Source organism: Capsicum annuum, chromosome 6, assembly GCF_002878395.1.
Source record: "Capsicum annuum cultivar UCD-10X-F1 chromosome 6, UCD10Xv1.1, whole genome shotgun sequence".
In the NCBI taxonomy this organism is placed as follows: domain Eukaryota; kingdom Viridiplantae; phylum Streptophyta; class Magnoliopsida; order Solanales; family Solanaceae; genus Capsicum; species Capsicum annuum.
In genome coordinates, this window is record NC_061116.1 from 77,638,962 (window position 1) to 77,654,688 (window position 15,727).

At 35.8% G+C, this 15,727-nt stretch overlaps 1 long non-coding RNA gene across 1 annotated transcript; it reads right to left on the bottom strand.

The window, feature by feature from the left end:
* Positions 1-1,608: 1,608 nt before the first annotated feature.
* LOC124899692 lies at positions 1,609-11,223 on the bottom strand. Its single transcript, XR_007057056.1, has 3 exons — positions 10,808-11,223; positions 6,387-6,634; positions 1,609-1,870 (listed from the first exon to the last, which is right to left on the bottom strand). It is a non-coding gene; the product is annotated as an uncharacterized LOC124899692 (long non-coding RNA).
* Between the last annotated feature and the right edge of the window lie 4,504 nt (positions 11,224-15,727).

Consider the following 15,727-nt stretch of genomic DNA (forward strand, 5'->3'; position numbering starts at 1 on the left):
ATGCCCCTTCGTGGGCATTCTCTCATCATATGCCCCGACATACCACACCAAAAGTAAACATTGGTCCCTAGCCGACATGCGCCCAAATGATACCTTCCACATTTATTGCATGGCTCTCGAGGATGTCTCGATTAGCTCATATTCCCTTGCCCTTGGTACGCCACTATCCGCGAACTCTGACTTTCACTTCTGTGCCCAAATTGATTTTCTCTGGACCTTTGGAATTGTGGTGGGGCTCTAGCTGCAGAATAAGAAGATAATGGCCTAGGTGGTCTTGCAGAAAAATGTGGTCTGAACCCTTCTTGGGATGCCATAAATTGCCCTGTAGATCTGGCCCTCTTGGAATATCCTCTTTCTAATTCTTGTGTTCTTCTCCTATGCCTCTGATCTTTCATTTTCTGTGCAAAAGGTTGGATCCTCGCTATGTCTATATCTTTGTTCAAAGCAGCAATAGTACAATCTCTAACCAGATATGGATCCAGCCTATCCATGTATTGATGAAATCTGTCATCCATAGTAGCTACAACATTAGGAGCATATCTCGACAAGGAATTAAATCGGAGACTGTACTCCCTCACGCTTATATTCCCCCGATGAAGATTTAAAAACTGATCTGCACGGGCCTGACGAATCTCAAATGGAATATAATGATCAAGAAATGCCTCTTTGATCACTTTCCAAGTAGCGAAGGGTGCATCAATACCCCTAGATCATTTCCAGTCCTCGTACCAATATATAGCCTCCCATTTGAATCTATACCCCACTAACTCCACTGCCTCTATACCCATTACATGCATAACATCTAAGGCCCTTTGAATTTGATCAATAAAGTCCTGTGTGTTCTCATTAAGATCTGATCCAGTAAAAGTGGGAGGATCCATATTAAGAATATCCTATGTTCGAAGGCTAGCCGCCCTATCTGTACCACTAGGACCCGTGGTAAGAATGGCTTGCCCGTAAGGTTACGCAGCAACTATACGAGTCAAAAGTTGCATTATATTTCTAAGATCTTGATCAGCAGCATTAATAGGTGGCTCTGGGGATATAGTTCTCCTTCCCCTTATTTCTTTCTGAGTGGAAGAATTTTCTGATGCATGCTCAGCTGAAGCCTCACTTTGGTTAGCTGGTATAGTAGGTGACTTACTAGTCCCTTCTCCGGCAGCCACATCTACTTGTTTACCGGTATTCTTGCTTCTGGTAACCAGCATAATTACTATAGTAAGAGAAACAAATAGATTCAGTGGTCAACTATGAGTTCATATACAATATAGGCTCTATCACACGATCTAAGACATGAAGAAAAGAAACAATTCCTAAATGTCCATAGCCTCCTGTTTATAGATGTGATGTACGACACACAAATAAACAAGACTCTACGTAGACACGGCTTTGTAGACTCACTAGGACGAACTTCTTTGATACCACTATTGTCACGCCTCAAATCCTATTGGGGAGGAATGGCACCCGTAACCAAGGAGGACCGGGAGAACCAGCTCATAACCTTATACTTCCCATGCACACCTCTATGACAACCCAAAATTCGGACAGCATCATATCACATATAAAAGGAAATAATCACTTGTATAAGCTCGAGCACACATATATATGTATATACAATACTTGGCCGTTGGAGCCATCACGTCTATTAAGAAAACACTACCTTGACTGTACATTAGGTCTACAAAGCCTCTAGACAATGCACAGAGTTTAACAAAGGTGGGGGACACACCCCGTCATATAAATAACTTCTATACAATACCAAAAGTGACTGGATATGACACGGAAAGCCTCGAAGCAAACTGAAGCTCGCCAAAAGAAGCTGGATATCCTGGCTCCTACTTGTGTGGTGTATGAGCTGAGATACCTGTACCTACAGCATAAAATGCGGGTCCCCCATGGGGAACGTCAGTACAAAATATGTACTGAGTATGTAAAGTATTAGATAATCACATATGATATAGGAGCTCAATTAAAATCAGAAACAAGTGAATAAATCATAATAGAAGTGGACCACACTTACTAGAACTTGTGACAACCTGTACATTATATTATTCAATCACTTTACCTTCGTTCTTATCATCTTTGTAATCATTACTCTACTGTACTATGACATTAGGCTACCTCTAGTACATATCAACTGGGATTGACCCATGATAGGCTTATACCCCTGGGATACCACCCATAAACACATAAATAGGGATCGACCCATGATAGGCTTATGCCCCTGGGATACCACCCGATAAGAGAGAACTTCCATCACTTAGTTCAATTAATCTTTGAGATTGTTATTTTAGTTGCCACCGTATTTTTTGATACTTTGAAATAATGATACATCAATAAGAGACATATAAATAGACCATCAATGCAATAACGATGAAGTAAAAACTCATTGGCACATCAATCAAGTTTTTTGGAGTCATCAATGCCTTAACAATGAAGTAGGAACTTATTGGTATATCAATGAAATGTTTTGCAGTCATTAATAGCACATGGGTCTTGTTTGTGTAACCGAATACCTTTTGACATTCATTAGTGCAATAAACATATAAGATTTGGAAAACAAGTAAGTATTTGAATGTCTTGACATCTTGTAGGGTGGAAACAAGTTCATTGGTAACGTAGGACATCATACAAAACGATTATGTATCACTTGTTATTGAATAACTTTGGAAACTTTCTTAATGGAATAATTGTTCACTTTCATGCCAAATATATGTTATAGAGTATGATTTCCATACCTGACTGTCAACCTTCAATAATAGTCCCAAATGGACTTCCTATCTTTTCGAATTACTTATCTACAATGAACATATATAGCAATCTAGTATTAACAACCAAACGTCACAATTCAATTATTTGAATTCACCAAACTAATGGTTAAATAGTAAGCCTTAATTACACCATAAAGGGTGTCACTTTAACCCTCTTATACTCCAATTACATTCGCATGCCATGCATATTCATACAATATCCTCCAATATGAAGTTTGGATTCATTTATCCTTCCAACCAATCCATTAAACCAAATTGAGCCATAGACATAAATATTCAGAAATTCAATAGTATATCACCATATCCACCTTCCATAACTCAATTACCATATCCACCTTCGATAATTCAATACAACCAAACCATGCAAAATAGCCCATAACCCTATTTCCGTCACCTTTCAATAACAACCAATACATATAATCCTCTATCACACATATACATATGGAAAAGAATAAAGGCAAACAATATTCATACCTTAGAATTCACCTCTTGATTATGCAATCCTATTTGTACAAATAATAGGTGCCGTTCGAAGCTCTCAAGATGACAAACACAGTTATTGGATTACTTTGGAATTTCTACGGTTGAATCAAAAGTAATTTAAAGGTCAAATTTGGCTAGGGTTTGTTATTTCTCAATGATTGATGGTGAAAATGATTTTTGAACTCTTATACATGTATATATACATATATTCCCATCCATAATATAATAGAAAATGACCAAAATGCCTTTAAAATTTAAATAATGTCAAATCTGTCCCTTGGTGGACTGTTTTGATAAGCTAAAGTAGATTGGCCTTAACTCTTTGATCCGATATCATATTTGGGTGAAATTGATATCGTTGGAAGGATAATTCAAAGAGCTTTCATTTCATATAAAGTAGGTCACCCAGTTCGTCCTGTACAAGGAGTTATGGTCGTTTGAAGTTGACCCTAAAAATTTGTTTTGATAGGCTGAAGTAAAATGAGTATAAATCCTTACTAAGATGTTGGATTTGGATGAAACCAATTGAATTGGAAATAAGACTCAAATATATTTCTTTTCATAGGTCTCAGCTCTCCCAGTTCATTATATTAAGGGAGTTATGATCGTTCGAAGTTTACCCAAAAATTCGGCTGGCCTCAGTAGTTTGTGTGCTGGAAATTTTCCTACATATTTACTATTCCCAAATATCCCGGCCACCATTTTATAGTTTCGAACATGCTCAATTATATCCGAAACCTATCCGTTTTTGGAAATCTTTATACCGTTGGAAATCTTATTCAATAACCTTCACATAAACCATCGACGGATAAATTTCGGTATAAATAAAAAAAAATTAATTCCATATAAATAAGACCAATACACGTACTTGAATACGCCAATACACTTACTTGAATATGGGGTGTTACAGATTATTATTTTGATATCATGGTGGTATTTTAGGATTGTAGAGCTCAGGCGAATGATTTATGGATATTTCAAGGATTTGCGATTCGGTATCGAGGTAGGCTTTAGTCTACTCTTCTTCATGAGATAGTATGTCATATAGAGTATGTTATGTAGGATGTTAGGTTATAATTATGGGTAGAACACCATGACTTAGCTTAATTTAATAGTTTGAGGATAAAAGGAGAATCTACCCCTAATATGGAGCACTTGTTATGGCTATAGGTTCCTATTGCCCTAGATTACTAGCATGATGATCATAGTTAGTGCTAAGGACCCTTTAATATAAGGTTTATTACTTATCTTAGTGAATTAGATCATGGTTTTCCCTAGTTAATTGTATACCTTTAATCTAGCTATATACTATAGGCTCAAGGATGAGGTTACGACATTAGTTGGACTCCAGGTGAGTATTTTTTCCTTATAAAGGATGAGACTTTAGTCTATAAGGTCTTGGACGTGCATACTATTTGGATACTAGTGATGGCATGCATCGATTCGGGTGCATTCATGCTCACTTAGTGGTACGATTCCAACTAGAATCATAATTCTACGACAATTTTTTAAAAAGTGATTCATTCCCACTTTTCACTCTTAAAATGGGTTCTTTTATAAAAGGGGAATCATACTACCTTTGTTAATGATTTGTAAGAATTTGGAACTAAAAATTATATTTTGGAAATTTGATCTAGATTGATTTTGGTCTATGATTATCCACTCTTTTACTACTACCATTTACTTTGGTCGTGAGAGATTCCAATCTGTTTTACTCTATTACGAAGATTTAGTCTTGAATTTGATCCCAGATAATGTATTTACAGACTTATATTTTTTTAGCAATGGTTTGAGTTTGTGCATATATATATATGATACTTGATGGAGTAGAATGAGGACTATTGGAAATATTGGATCTAGACTAAGTCAATGTATGCAGATATTCTTGAATCTCCTAAGGGCCCTTTAATCCATGAGCTATTATGTCAAAGAAGAGAGGTCATTATGGGTCCTGCCTTTGTGATCCATTGAGTTAGACGAGGTGTATACACTGGGTACATTATGGAACTTAGATCTATTATGGTATTATAGATCTACATTACATTCATTCAAGCATATACATTGGCCATCCCTATTATGCACTTTAGTTTTTATTTCTATCAGCCTTATGGGGGTTTCATAGGTATAGGCTATGACTGTTGTTTGCTGAATATTGATTTATCCTATCAGGTTTACAGTCCCCTAGTTTGATATTATTTTTCTTACTATCCAATTATTTTATTGTTGTTATTATTGTTTTGTGACTAGTTTATTATGAACTAATACTCAGATTGGAGTTATGATTATGATTCCTTTTCCTTTTATGTTGACTTACATCACAAATAATGTATTCGTGGTTAGAAACTTGATTATAGGCCCTGATCATGCTAGTATTAGCTTTCATACTTTTTTAGGATTATCTAATGAGGTTAGGTTGGCTACCTTACGTCATTGCCTTTGAGTTAGCATCGTATACCCATATGTATAGCTAGTATTACCATATATCCCTCTCTTCCTTTGTTTATTCATATTGTATATGTATTCCTTGGCCTTGTATATCACTATATATCCTTATTCTGTACTTTACTAGTATATTGGCTAGTGATATGTGGTAGAGTACATTGGTTCTTGAATACAGCTAGAATAGGATAGTTTATCCTTATCTCCTCTCCAGCTTTATTACAATAGCTTCTTGGATAGTTGCCTATAGTTTACATTCCTGCTTGAATGTTATCTATATTTCCATTATATTTGGAGCTCTGTTGGTAGTTTCTTGCTGAGTATCACATGTTTGGTACTCATACTACACATTTGCAAGCTGCAAAACATAGTATGAGTTCTTATCATTGATGTTTACATCGTGCAGTTATGGATTGAAGATTTTGGGTAAACTCCTAGCATTTGGATATTACTACTCTCTCTCACATTGATTAGACTTATCTCTATGTTTTATTTAGAGATGGGTTGTATATGTATATCTATTCAGTATTTTACTTTGTATTCTTATTTTATTAGAAGCTCTTGTACTAACTTCACTAAGTCATGGGGTCGTCTTATATATTACACCCTTTATTATATTTATTCTATTGTTCCTTTTAATTTCTCTTAGTAGTCTATTCCTACCGATTCCAGACTATGAATTGGCTTACTTACTGACGGGTTGTAGTAGGTGCCATCATGACCTATGGAATTAGGTCGTTACACTGAGCTAGCCTGTATCTCCTTCAACCTCAACCTTGGGCTCAGTGGAGATCCCCCTAGCACTATATATGATTGAGGTAGCTCATCACTCCCATCCGCTACCTCTGGTCCATCCATAACCCCTACCCTGCCCTCTAGTTTGAGCTTCATCCTCAGCACCGCTCATCATCCTTATCCTCATGAGATTTAAACCTCACCATCTGCATAGAAAAGAATGAAACATAATATAAAGCATAGGGTATGAATAACCCATAAAATAAGGAATCCAAACATAGAAGTTTTCATAAAGACGTCTTATAGTCTCTGAAAGATAGATACAAACATCTACATATTGATCCGCGAGACTCTACTAGATATCCTGCTCTTACACATATGAGACCAATGGACCTGGCTTCTTTGATACCAATTTGACATGTACAAAAACTATGTCATGATGGCACTTGTCGCGGCCTATACTTGATAAGTAAGATGATCACCCAAACTAATAAAAGGAACAAAAATTATAATAACATAAACTCAGTGAGACCTATAGAATAAAGTTGGGCCAATCATAGAATATACACATAATACATGGAAGTTTAAAAAAAACATAAACCACCCGAAACCTAATACTATAATATAAGAGCAATCTAAGTACATATCCAAAATTGAAAGTACAAGATCCATCTCTGACTCAAATAGAGACATAACTAAGATAGAATGAGATTAAAAAATCTACACTAAATACCAGAAGGGAACAATAGGAGTGAGTATGTTCCAATTGTACTCAGTACGTATTATAGACCGGCTGAGAAAATTAGGAAATAAAATAAGTAAAGTTACTAAAAGCCTATTACTTGCAAACCAAAAACTTCCAAATGGTAGCTCACAATATCTCCACTAACAGTTCTAACATATATAAGTAATAAAGCAGTAACAAAACAAGTATAAAGGAGAAAATACACAAAAACCTCTCACGATTCAAGGAAACTAAGAAATGTGAGGAAGCTATGTATGTAATACAATATAGATGGAATGAATGCTAAAAGTCATCGCATGAATTTTTGTATACACACAACGAGCTCACAGCTATTAGGCTCCCATCTGGGGTTCGTAAACCATATACTATATCTCATATCTCAATCTCAACTCTTCTCTCCGACTCATGTTCACAGAGAGGGTTTCATAAAATTATTTTTTTTTCAAAAATAGTATTTCTTAGTGGCTCCAGTATCTCACAAATATATACGTATGGAATGAGGATGTATTCTCACAATTAACTCAAATGATGATATCCAATCCATCCAATATGGGATATATACAACTAAGCTCAGAAATCAACTTATTATGTCCATAATTCATGATTATCAACTCCAATTAGGTACCATCTGAAAAAATATGCATACAATACATCATTAATATCATATCAACCCCTAACTCAGGCATTTTATCATGATAAAAGCAATCAATGCTCAAATAAGGACTAAATTAGCAAAATAAGTCCCTGTATAGGCATCATATCTTAAATTAAAGGCACTTAGATGCATACATAAGGCCAATGATGTCAGATAAAGTCCCCATACGGGCAACACATATCAGGAGTCAATAACAAAAATATATAAGTTCCCACACATGCACACAACAATATAAATAGTTTATTTTCCCCAACCCATAGCATGTTTTACTCATTCATTAACTACCGAGATCAGTTGGAAAGAAATTAAAGAGTAACCTACCACAAAACAACAAAATCCTAGTATAAAGTGCTTCAACATCGAGCCTTCTCCTTGCAAGCATCACAGCACAAACAACAACAACCAAATATAACATCTACTCATTAAAAGAAAGTTAACAATACTATATTACCTATAATCGAGCTAGGATCAAAATGAGTACAAAAATTGGGTTTGAAAACGAAAGGAATAAAATTGGAATTTTATTTTTTAAACACATTTTTCAAGGTTATGGCAGGATATAGGAGAAACCCACCAAAAAATAGGTTAAAAATTGAGGTCCAATATAAAGAAAATCCCTTTTTAAACCTTACTAGTAAGACCCCTATTTTTTTGTTTCAAATCATGATGTAAAGGTCTTTTTGAAGATAAAATCAATGGGAAATATTGGGATTATGAGTTTAAAAGTTATCCACAAAAAAATCAACATTGAAACCATTGAAAATCTCCTTCCCAAAGTTTAAAGGTCCAAAATTAGAGAGAGCTCAGGAAAAAAAAAGGGTTATATACAACAGTTGTCTCTTAAGTGACTAAGTGGCTACTTATGCAACTATCGGTTAAAGCACATACCGCTTAAGCACCACCTGGTCACTAAAGTGGCTATTGCTTAAGCGGTCTTGGGCCTCTAAAGTGGTTGGCACTTATGAAAACCTTGTCTACTTAAGCATCTGCAGATATCAGCTGATTCTGATTTTGGTGCAATCTTACCAACCTTTGAATGGGCCCTGAGGATTTATTGAATTCCACCGAGACAAACTATATATGCTATTAGTCTAGTTTTGACATTACAGACTAATAGAAAGGTCGGATTATCAAAAAAAGTCATTTTCACAAAAGAAACCCTCGAGACCCTATTTTACTATTTTTCAAATAAAGGAACAAAATGAGATATAATGTCCCAAAATTGATTCAACCTTCCTATCAACCTAAATTCTATACTCCAGATCTGTTGGCATAGTCTATTTTGCTATCTAATGCTAAGAACATCAAGATTGACCAAAAATGAACTATATGGCTTCTAAAGCATCTAAAACCCCAAACTTGTACAACTCATTACCAATCGCCTGAAGAACTATGCCAATCATCCCCGAAGTTCAATATCTACATGTCAGAGAGGGGTAAAATGGCTAAAGCACATAGTTCTTAGAAAATTTCAAAACTAAGGTCATTATAATTCTTTTTTTATTTGGAATTTTTTTGTCATGACCCAAATAATTGGATTCTAAGGGCGCCTATTCTTATCCTCCTAGATAGGAGAATCCTTTACCACCCTTAAATAAGATACGTGGAATTCTTTATTAAATAGTTATAACCAAACTTTATTACAACTATTATTATAAAATTAATGCATAAATTATAAACTACCCTGGAAAGAGGCGCATGATAAGAAAGGGAGCTCTGAAGGCGCTAGTTAAGTAAGTTTGCTAATGTGCACTTCCATATGGACAGCCGGAGAAAACAACCTCTACTAATAGCAAAAAAACTTATGATGAAGACTAGTGATTCTCTAGTGGTTACACCTGAATCGAGGGTTCCTTAACGACTCTCGCTAGTAAATATAGCCTAATTTATGGGAAGAAAATAAAACCCAAACACACATTCACAAGCACAAAAGAAAGCATAATCGATGATAGTCACACAAACACCCACTAAAATAATTGCACCGGTGAAAACAACAATGGAGGTAGTAGAGGATTTAATCGTTATGGAAAGGAAACTTATCTTTTTTTATGGATTAGTTTGAGGGAATAGAGCAACTCAATAAGGTATTCAACATAATTTCTATACCCCAAAGATAGAATATGGGGTTGAGATTGTTAAGCTCAACCCGTTTGATATTCAATAATAGTGCAAAGTCTAGGAAATAACTGTAATAGGTAATTATAGGATAAAGCCCTGACTTTAAAGAGATATTGAACTTCATCTATGGTGTGTGGTCTAATGTCAAAACCCCAAAGGTATATTTCATAATGATTACTACTTCATCTTTAAATTTGAATAAATAGAGGATAAGATAGCTATTACTAACATTGACCCTTATACGTTTCATAATAGACAAATGATTTGGGTGGGAACCTGCTTTTCAGATAAGGAAGGAATACATGGATATTATTCCCCTATGGGTCCAACTCTCTAGATTTCCATTGCAGTATTGAACTCAGGAAAACCTTGAGCATATTAAAAGCTATTTAGGCACACTCATTTACACTAATAAGCTCACAGCTCGTAGTGATGGAATATCTTATGCCAAGATGTTAATTGAGATGGACATCACCCAACTTTTTCTTAAGTAGATACATATAGAATGACCATCTGGTGAGATGCTAAAGTAGCTAATTGATTATTAATGGATGCCGAAATTCTATTTTGAATGCTGCCACTTTGGCTATTATGCTGAAGATTTCCCTTAAAGGTTGATACATTTAAGGAACTTGCAAAACTTATACAAATAAGAAAGAACAGAGAGAGGTTAGAATAGAAGTACAAGAGGGATATCCCAAGATATGACCAACCAAAACCACAAAACTTATACAAAGAAAAAAGAAAAAAGAGATGTTAGAATGGAAGTACAAGAGGGATATCCCAAGACATGATCAACCAAAACCAGCAGTGAACAAAGGAAAATAGAAAGTTGAGGTAGAAATGAGTAAGAAATTAGACCTTAAAATCCTTGTAAGAGAATGAATGCTACTCTGAGGATTTTGATGATCAGGACCAAGCAAGAATAGCTGCACCGAATAGGGTTGGCCAGATAACTATACAGGACAATCCTAGCAACACTGGCAGCAGGGTATATAGGGTATTAAAGGGATCACTCCTCTTGGTGACCCCCTAAATAAGAATAGCATTATGAAACATTAGGGGGATGAACAAGACCTATAAATAGAATGAGATAAATGTCTTTATATTTATAAATAAAATAGATATGATAGAGATTATAGAGAAAAGAATAAAGAAATATAATATGTAGAGGGTGCAACTAAAGTTCAGTGCAGGAAGGGCTATTTACACAAACTATGAGTATGAAGAAATGGTAGGTTATGCGTATGCTAGAAACTAAGAAGTGTGACAATCCTACCTTTGAAAGATACAACACAAATGATTTATTGTCAAACTAATGATAGAAACTACAACTTTAGCTGATTAGCCACATTTTTTGATAGACTTCACACCATGGTAGACAGGAAAACCTTATGGGACCAGCTGAGAGAAATACAAATTAATGGCATCAAGCCTTGGATGATGGTAATACCTCGTATTTTCCAAGCTTAAATTAACTCTCAGTCCATGAGTAATCATACAAAAAAAATTTGAAATACTCAGTATTTTTCAGTTTAGAGATTGCCAATGCATAGAAAATTCAGTTAGCTTTCCAATGATATAAAATTCGCCCAAATCCGATACCCGAGTGAAGAGTTAGAGCCATTATAGTGAAACAGGGTACCACCTGGTACTTCAGCAGGTCGAGAAGGTAGTCCAAATGGCAATTGTCAATTTTTAGTAAGCCAATGAGATACCAATGCATCGCACTACCAAATAATTTCCTACTTGTCAATTTCCACTATTGCTCCACGATCATGGCGCGTCGCGCCAAGGGCCAGAGTCCCATGCAGTGAAGCAACACGATTCTATCGCATCGCGCCAAGATTTCTAGTCACAGTTGTCAAATTATAGTGACACGATGCGATAGCACCTCATCGCGCCAGCATGCTAAATTGAAATTTTTAGTTAATTCTGAGTTTTAAATTCTAAGGGCTTTTAGGTCTTGTTCCCTCTTTCTAGTCAGCCTAAACATGGGATTAAAGCCTTAAATAGCCTAATATCTCATTATTTGCTCTCTTATCTCAAGAAAGAAATCATTCTCTCTCAATTAGCAAACCCTAGCTCTCAAGAAATCAAGAACAAAGCTCAAGAAACTCACTAATAACTCCAAGAACTTATTAATTCAGGTATGTTAGGTGTTCATATATAAGTACCTTTCACCCATAGAGTCCAATAATTTCTTTTTAAAACTACAAGTTTATGGGATTATGAATTCCTATGTTCTAAATTGATTGTCTACATACCTATGACATTAATTGGGTTTTCAATCCATGATTATTACAAGATTCATAAAATTAGAATATTGTTTATGAGGAATTATATGAATTGCATGTTAAAACCCATGAATTTGCAAGTTTAGGCATTGTATTTGCAATGTTTATATGTCATCCATGATTATGTGCATTAAGTTGTGATCCCCAAGTGTTTGATAGAAAGTCCATGTGAATTAAATGATGAAATCATGATATGATAGTATATGTACAAGCTTATGCCCTACAAATGTTTGATAAAATATCTCTATGAATGAATTATGGGCAAGTAGCTTTTGTTATGTCTTTCAAGATTATGTTATGCTTTATTTTTCATGCTATCGAGTCCTGGGGTATGTAATACCTGACAATCTGGTTTTTTATCTAAAGCCAGTGCCAGTTACAGAATAGTATCAGTCATTTTACGATCATTAGAATTCAGTCAACTACAAAACTCAGTAGAACTCAGTCAGTTATAAAACTCAAGAAAACTCAGTAAACTTAGTATCAGTCCAATCCAGTTTAGTATACTCAGTTTAATATCTTTCAGTTGGGAGTAGGATTCAGCATCGAGTGAACACAAGGTTGGGGGCTCACCTTCCAGTAGAGGGTGTGATCCTTAGAAGCAATCCTTGTATTCCAGAACTAAGTAGCTAGCATAGGTTGAGACATTAACCTGCTAGTTGAGAGTTGATAAGGTGTTTTAACCTGCCAGTTGAGGGTTCCACCATTCACATTAGAGTACCTGCTAGATGAGGGTAAATATTCAGTGTCTTTACCCGTGGCACTATATTGACACCCTTCTAATTGGGGTTACAGATTGGACCCCAACTCAGTTATCTTATTTGGGATATGTCGATTAGATGATTACTTCCCACAGTCTCAGTTTTAGTTTCAGTATAGAACTCAATTCAATTTTACAGATCAGGACTGTCAAATATAGTCAATCAGTTTCAGTAACTTAGTTATCAGTAATATCAGATATGAATTACTCAGTTATCAGAACTCAAAATATAGCTTCAGTAAAATCTCAATTACAGCATACATGTATATGCATAGTATTGCATACTCAGTATTTACAACAGTTTTAGTTATCCATGTATTCTAATATTTAGTTACTCTATATCATTCAGTCAGTTATTGTTCATGCATATGAACTCTTGCATTTATCCTTGCCTTATCTAGCATACCATTACATTCCATGTACTGATGCATACTTTTTCTTTATACTATGATGTCTCATATCATAGGTTCATATGCTCAGGTTCCTGATCATGCATAGATAGGTCCAATTATCAGTAGTATTTTTAGTAGTGAGTAGTCATCTATCGAGGGAATACTTTTATTTCAGTATTTTAGTTTATCAGTATTTCAGTGGTCGGAGTTAGTTGGGGGCTTATCCTATCAACTCCGCTTTCAAAAAGTTTAATTCGAGGCTTTTCAAATAGTATTTAGTTTTGTAGATATATTATTTTAGTAATATACTTTATTAGTATTTCAAATTTTGAACCATATGGCATTTCAGCCTATTTTTCGTATTTATTATAGTATTATTACTCAGTGCTCATAGCAGATATCAGTCATGAGTTAGTTTGTGGTCCTTCGGGGCCGTACGCATCGTGTAGCATCTGGGGTACAAATTTAAGGCGTTACAAACTTAGTATTAGAGCCAGGTTTAACAGAGTCCTAGGGAGTTTGAAAGTCACGTCTAGTAGAGTCTTGTACATGTGTGTATAGCACACCACATTTATGGACAAGAGGTTATGAGGCGTTTTTAGGAAAAGTTTCTTTTCATTTAGTAATCATGTCGTGTGAGTGAGTATGAGCTCAAGTTAAACTCTTACTCTAATTCATTTCTTCCTTTTGTTTACAGAACATGCCTCCCAAAAATACAAATGAAAGAAGGACAGGGAATCAGTCAGTACCTCAACCCGTTCAGGCAGATCCCCTAGACGAGCATGTCTTCCATGCAGAATTCAGAGCTATATTCATGACTCTATCCAATTCTATAGTAGCTCAGAATGAATGGACAAGTGTTGTTCAGGCCAAACCAGTGGCTAATACTACTGTACCCAGGATTTGAGACTTCACCCAAATGAATCCTCCTCTATTCTCAATATCTAAGTTAGAAGAGAATCCACAGGAGTTCCTCGATTAGGTTTAGAAAGTCACGGATATTATGGGAGTGACTTCCAGTGAGAGTGTTAAGTTATCTGCCTATCAGCTACAAGATGTAGCTCATACGTGGTTTAAGTAGTAGAAGGTAGACAGGGACACAGATGCAGAGCCCATAGAGTGGGAAGAGTTTGCTACTACTTTTCTAGATAGATTCTTTCCCTTAGAGCTGAAGAAGCCAAGGTGTTAAAGTTCATCAATCTCAGGCAAGGAAGTATGAGCGTGAAAGAGTATTCCCTTAAGTTTACTCAGTTAGCCAGATATGCTCTCCATGTAGTAGTAGACAGTACGTCTAGAATAAGCAAGTTCATGTCTGGGGTGTCGGATAGTATAGTTAAGGAGTGCAGAACTGCAATATTGATTAAGGAGATTGACATATCCAAGCCCATGGTCCATGCTTAAAAGATAGAAGAGGTTAAGAATAGAGAGAGAGAGAGGCAGAATAAGAGAGCTAGAACTGGTAGCTTCAATATTAATCAGCCTAAGTTAGAGGGCGATAATTGTTCCCAGCTTCATCCAAAGTCATTAGATCCAGCTCTGTCCTCGCCCAGTGCTCCAGTACCTAAGTTTAAAAATAATAACAAAGATAGGGCATCAAGCTCTAAATCTCAAAGTAGTATCAGCAGTGCTCGAACAAATCTTCTTTGCCAGACATATGGAAAAAACCATCAGAGAGTCTGTAGAGCTGGCAGTGATGTTTCTTTTGGGTGTGGCAAGCCAGGCCATAGAGTCAGAGATTGTCCTAGTCAGGTTCTCAGGATAAGTTTAATAGTTCTTTAGCTCAGTCAGGTCACTCGAATCAATAGGGTGCCACTTCTAGTGCCACCGGTGGGCAACACCCAAATAGGATCTATGCACTTCAGTCCAAATAAGATTAGGAAAATTCTCTTGATGTGGTCACTGGTACATTACAGATTTTTTATTTACATATCTATGCCTTGCTAAATCCAGGAGCTTCTTTATCTTTCATAACTCCTTATATAGCTGTTAACTTTGGATTCATTCCAGAAATCCTAACAGAGCCTTTCTTAGTTTATACCCAGTGGAAAAATCTATCATAGCCCGACAGGTATAAAGGAACCGTTCGGTTATGATATATCAGAAAGTTACTTCAGCAGGCCTTGTAGAGCTAGAGATGGGGGATTTTGAGTCATTCTCAACATAGATTGGCCCTATTCGTGCTATGCCTCAGTTGATTATAAGAACAAAATTATTCATTTTTAGTTTCAAAATGAACCAATCCTTAAATAGAGGGGTAGTACCTTAGCGCTTAAGGGTCAGTTGATTTCATACCTTATAGTAAGAAAAATGATATCCAAGGGATGTATCTATC